The sequence below is a fragment of the Hypanus sabinus genome, chromosome 2 (assembly GCF_030144855.1).
Source record: "Hypanus sabinus isolate sHypSab1 chromosome 2, sHypSab1.hap1, whole genome shotgun sequence".
Classification (NCBI taxonomy): domain Eukaryota; kingdom Metazoa; phylum Chordata; class Chondrichthyes; order Myliobatiformes; family Dasyatidae; genus Hypanus; species Hypanus sabinus.
Window position 1 is genome coordinate 10,438,083 of NC_082707.1, and position 6,692 is coordinate 10,444,774.

Below are 6,692 nucleotides of genomic sequence, written 5' to 3' on the forward strand. Positions count from 1 at the left end.
CTGCTTTGCCGTGGCAGTGAGAAATGCAGACAGGGCCCGTGGTTTCTGAGATGGACTGAGCAGCATCCTGGCAGAATGCTTTCTATGGCGCATCAATCATGGGTACACTCAGATTCAGACTTTGTAGTGTGACGTGTCATTAGCGTTACCAAACAACACAACCGATGGATGTGCCATGGAACAGCCTGCAGGTGTCGTCACACATTCCAGCCCCAATGTAGCACGTCCACAAGAGTTGACGAGGCCGTGCCAAATTCTCTTAGCCTCCCGTGGAAGAAGCATCCAGAATTATCATCCCTGCCGTTCCAAAATCTAATGAAAATTGATCCGACCATCAACAGAATCCGAGCAACACGCACAAAATGCTGGAGGAATTCAGCAGGCCAGGTAGCATCTATGGAAAAGAGTAAACAGTTGATATTTCAGGCCGAGACCCTTCCTCAGGCCCCTACTTTATCCACAATCTACAGCCAACGGACCACACTGTCCTCTCTTGCCACATTTCTTCCCCTAGCCACGTCTCTCCGAGACCTCGCCACCTCTTTGGGTCCTTTTTCCAAGCAGATGCCCTGGTGTGAATGCTGACCTGTGGCTTCCCTCAAGCAGTGTGGGTGACAGCGTGCCGTTTGCGTGAGGGGGCAGGGCTGCCGGAGTGTGGCCGGCCGACAAACAATGAACAACAGGGAGGAAGTGGCAATGCAGGGGGGTGTCACCGTTCTGTCTGAGCGCATTCTGCACACTGCAGCTCTTGTTTCTTCCAACACGCTCGAGCTGGCGCGCTTCCAGAGCAGCCCAGGATTCCAAAAACGCGGCTCTGAGCACAGTACAGACAGTACACCGTATCTCTTTTAAAAGTTCATTAACCTGGTGGTTCGCAACAGGTGTCTCCACTTGACGATGGTTGCCAGTTCCTTCAGGCTATTTGTGTTCACCATTTCACAGCGAGCCATGTTCCTTATCTCAGACAAAGTCAGGGTCAAGTGAAGTCCACACGACAGATACTTCAAAAGCTCCCTTGAAATGGAACCTCTGGTGTAAAATTACAATTTGATCCCCTGGACATGAACGCGGTCACAACCAGAAAGATTGCAGTGAGGATTTACAAGTATCGTACCTCGAGACAATAACAAATCAAGGTATCATCCATCATTAAGGACCCACATCACCCAGGACATGTCCTCTTCTCATTGCCACCATCAGGGAGGAGGTACAGGAGTGTTTTAAGAACAGCTTCTTCAGCCCAACATCAGATTTCAGAATAGATGAGGAACCCATGTACACGACTCACTATTTTTCCTTCCTTGTTCTCCTTTTGCATTCTAATTGCAATGTTAGCCACCTCAAAACACCAAATTTCATGACCTATGCCAAACCTGATTCTGATTCAGTTAGCACAAACAGACCAATCACCATCATGTGCCATATTCTGCCAGAGCCTCGGTGACCACTTTCCTCCACTGCAGTCAAACCTCTTGCATCTCTGGTCCACTTCTTGATGTTGTCGATCCACGTTGCCCTCTGTCTGCCTCGGGAGCGGCTTCCTTCTATTCTTCCTTCAAGCACAGTGCGTTCCTGTGTGTCATCAGTTCTTGAGAGGTGTCCAAAATAGCGAAGTTTCCTTTGGATAACGTTTTCCAGAATTATTGGTTTCGCACCAATCTTTCCTAGGATGAAATTGTTGGATCTCCTTTCAATGTATGACACCCTGAGGATCCGTCTGTATGTCCACATCTCAAATGCTGTCAACTTATTTTCATCAGCTGCTTTTAGGGTCTGTACCAATACAAACCAATGCCAGAAACAATAATTAACTAAAAGCAATACCATTTTGGAAAGTCAAACCAGTGCCAGATTTCCTAGTGATCGTGTGGATAGTCAGAGGCTTTTTCCCAGGGCTGGAATGGCTAGCACGAGAGGCCACAGTCTTAAGATGCCTGGAAGTAGGTACAGAGGAGATGTCAGGGGTAAGTTTTTTATGCAGAGGGTGGTGAATGTGTGAAATGGGCTGCTGGCGACGGTGGTGGAGGCGGATATGATAGGGTCTTTTAAGGGACTCCTGGACAGGTACACAGAGCTTAGAAAAATAGAGAGCTATGGGTGAACCTAGGTAATTTCTCAGGTAAGGTCATGTTTGGCACAGCTTTGTAGGCCGAAGGGCTTGTATTGTGCTGTTGGTTTTCTATGTTTCTATGATTCTCCTGGGAATGCTAGGGCACTAGAGATGTAATGGAACAGAGGGACGTAGCAGAAGAAGTGCATAGTGCATTAAAAGTGACATCACAGGGAGACATGGTGGAGAAAAAGGTGTTTAGCCTTTAGTCATGGAATTGAGAATAGGAGCCAGGGCATAATGTTGCCTTTGGTGAGGCAGCACTTGTAAAATTTTGGTCACCCTGTTACAGAAAAGCTGTGGGTTAAACTGGAAAGAGTGCAGAAAAGATTTACAAGGATCTCACCAGGACTGAGTTATGGGGAGAGGCTGTTCAGGCCCGGTCTTCGTTCATTGAAATATATGAGAAGAAGGATGAACTTACAGAAATGTTTAAAATTAAAAGAGACAGAGATAAGGTGGATGTTAACGGTCTTTTTGCCAACATAGGGGGTATAATTCAGGGTGAGAAGGGAAAGACTTAAAAGGACCTGAAGGGCAACATTTTCACACAGAGTGCATAACGAGCTGCTAGAGGAAGTGGTTGAAGCACTTGGAGGGGGTGCGTCTCAGAGGGCATGGGCTGAATGCAGTTGGCACGGGCGCTTGAGCGGAGAGGCCTGTGTCTGTGCTCCATAGCTCTATCAGGCAGCGTGATAGTGTAGTGGTTAGAGTAATATCATTACAGAACCAGAGGTCCAGGTTCAATCTCAACGTAAAGAGACTGCACATTTCTCCCATGACCACGTAAGTTTCCTCAATGTGCTCCAGTTTCCTTCAACAGTCCAACTACTATAGAACCACTGACCCAGGTTGAAACAGCCACTGTCCATAAGGAGTCTGTACATTCTCCCCGAGACCATGTGAGTTTCCTCCCAGGTGCTCCAGTTTCCTGCAGTCCAACTACTATAGAACCACTGACCCATTTCAAACAGCTGCTGTCTGTAAGGAGTTTGCATGTTCTCCCCATGACTGCATGGGTTTCCTTTAGGTGCTCTGGTTTCCTTTAACAGTCCTAAGATATATTGGGTTAGTAGGTTAATTGGCCATTGTAAGTTGTCCCGTGATTAGGCTAGGGTTAAATAGATGGGCTGAGCAGCTCGTTGGGCTGGAAGTGTCTGTTCTGCACTGTACCTCTAAAATTAAGTAGCAAAATTAGCCAATACCATTTGGAAAATCAAACCAGTGCAGGACTTCCGCTGGGAATGGTAGGCCGCCAGTGAATGGAACAGGGGATGGAGGATTACAAGTTCATTGAAAGTGGTGTCACAGAGAGACAGAGTGGTAAAAAAGACATTTAACGTGCTGGCGGACTGTCAGGGCATTGAGTATAGGTGCTGGGACATTGTGTTGCCTCTGTATAATTCATTGGCAAGGCTGCACACGTGCACAGTTTTGTTCACCCCTGTCTTCGGAAAACAGAGGTTAAACTGGGAAAAGTGCAGAAAGGAATTACCAGAATATTGCCAGGACTAGAGGGTCTGAGTTATACGGAGTGCTTGGCCAGGCTGGGTCTCAGTTCCCTGGAATGAAGGAGAAGAAGGGGTGAACTTATTTAAAATCATGAGGGGTATAAATAAGGCAGATGGTAATAGTCTTTGCCCCAGATTAGTGGAGTCCAAAACCAGGGCATCATTTAGGGTGAGAGGGAAATGACTTAAAAGGGACTTGCACGGCAACTTTTTCATGCAGAGGTGGGTGTTATATCGAAGGAGCTGCCAGGTGAAATGGTTTGAGGCAGGTGCAATGGTCTCAGAGGGGACGCGGTTTGGAGGGTATGGGCTGAAAGCAGGAAATTAGAGCTGACCACTGTGGTTGGCAGGTACTAGTTGGGCCAAAGGGCCTGTACCCGTGCTCTACGTCTCTATGACTGCATGACTCCAACACAAGTATCCTGGTCTGGTACATCAAATTGAATGCACAACTATTCAAGAAGCTGCAGGTAGCTGTGGATTCTGCCCAATTGAACAACGAACATAGAATATAGACATCTGCAACACATAACAGGCCCCTTGGCCCAAAATGTTGTGTCAACCATGTAACCTACTCTAGAAACTGCCTAAAATTTCCCTACCGCATAGACCTCTATTTTTCTAAGCTCCATATAACCATGTAAGAGTCTCATAGAAGACCCGGTTGTATCCACCTCTACACCGTCACTGGCAGTGCATTCGGCACACCCACCACTCTCTGTGGAACCTTTATCCCTGATATCCCCCTTGTACCTACTTCCAAGCACCTTAAAACTATGCCCCCTTGTGTTAACCATTTTAGCCTTGGTAAAAAGCCTCCGGCTTTCCATACAATCGATGCCTCTCAGCCACGGTCCATAAGGAGTCTGTACATTCTCCCCGAGACCATGTGAGTTTCCTCCAGGTCACCTCTCACCCTCCGTCACTCTCAGGGGAAAAGACCAAGTCACTCAATTTATTCTCATAAGGCACGCTCTCCAATCCAGGCAACATCCTTGTAAATCCCTTCTGCACTCTCTCTATAATATCCACATCCTCTCTGTAGTGAGGTGCCCAGAACTGAACACAGTACTCCAAGTGGGGTCTACCTAAGGTCTTGTATAGCCGTAACATTACCTCACAGCTCTTGAACTCAATCCCACGGTTGATAAAGGCCAACACACCATACACCTTCTTAACAAACTGTCAACCTGCGCAGCCACTTTGTGTGTCCGATGGACAAGATCTCTCAGATCCTCCACAATGCCAAGAGTCTTACCATTAATACTATATTCTGGCATCATATTTGGCCTACCAAAATGAACCACTTCACATATCTGTTGATGTTTCTGTAGCACTGGGATTTTACAGGATGGGGCTGCAAGCCCAGTGCCCCTCCCCACCTCATTCTTTCACACTGAGCTTCAAACCATTCTTGGACGTGTAATTCCTGAACATGCTTTGTTTAAAAAATGTTCATAATGGACGGGACATTAGTGAGATTGAATTTGCAATAACGTGCCCAGTTTTGGCCACCCTGTTATATGAAGGGTGTCATTAAGCTGGGAAGAGTGCAAAGGAGGTTTACAAAGGTGCTGTTGCAACACGAGGAACTGAATTGAGGAGAAAGGTCTTTTTTCATTGGACAGTAGGAGAATGAAGGGTAGACACAAGAGATTCTACAACACACAGAAAATGCTGGAGGAACTTAGCAGGTCACTGAGTGTTAGAGACATCAGACAAGTGACTAATACTCAATTCCCCAGCTGATGACTCTTGCTCTGTCTGAATACTGTAATATTCAGTACCGTGATTGGCGACTCCTATACTCAGTGCTTGGACAGATCATTCTCAGAGCTGGGACCGATGATTCTCACACACACTGGCCGGCTGGTGGCTCTAATAATCAAAAGAAAGAAAACGATACGGTGCTTTCCGGGTGAATAAACTTGGGCTTCCAGCCGAGTACAGGGAAAGACTTTAATTGGCATTTCAGTGACAAATTCTGCCATTTTTTTCAGGGATGATGCCTAGGCATGTCTAGCCTGGTGGTATATTTACCCCCGTCATCCGTCCCTCCTGATTCCATCCTCATCCAATCAGGTTTCCACTGTCCCACCTTTGTTACAGTTGAATTCCAGTTCTTACTTAGAGCGAGACCTTCATCTTTGTTAAAATTCTTTTTCTTTGGTTTCACTTCAATGGCTTCCTTCACTAGGCAGTCCCAAAAGCCACCACGTGGCACAATAGTTTTGTGCCGAAGTCAATCCTATGGCCATTGCAAATGCAATATTCTGCTACCTGTGATTTCTTCAGGTAGCACAAACCGATACACTTCCTGTGCTCCTTGATGCGCTTTTCCACCTCTTTACTGATGACTCTGGGTGACATTCAGGAAGGGGAAAGGGGTTAAGGAGCCAGTGTAGAGTACCCCATGGCCACTCCACTCAGCAACAGGTATAAATCACTTTGGATTCTATTGGGAGGATGGCCTAATCGAGGGAAGCCGTAGTGTCGAGTCTCTGGCACTGTGTCTTCCTCTGTGATTCAGAAGGGAAGGGAGGAGAAGAGGCACACTGTGGTGATGGGTGATTTGTCAGCGAGGGGAATGGACAGAAGGTTCTAAGGATGTGAACGAGATTCCTGGATGGTATGTTCCTTCCTGGTTGCCAAGGTCCGGGATATCTCGGATTAAGTCTTCAGCACTCTTAACCAGAAGTCGTGGTCCATGTAGGTACCAATACCATGGGTAGGACGAGTAACAAGGTTCTGCATAGGGAGTTCAGGGTGCTAAGTTAAAGGGAAAGACTCCAGGGTTGTGATCTCAGGACTGCTACCCATGCCATGTGGAAGTGAGGCTAGAACTAGGAAGACTATGCAGTTTAATACGTGGTTAAGGAGTTGGTATAGGAGGGAGGACATAAGATTTTTGGATCATTGGGCTTTCTTCAAGGGAAGGTAAAACCAATACAGAAGGGATGATTTGCACCTGAGCTGGAGGAGGACTGATATCCCAGTGGGAAGGTTTGCTAATGCTGCATGGTGGGGTTTAAACTGAAGTTGCAGGGGGATGGGAACCAGAGTGCCAGAAC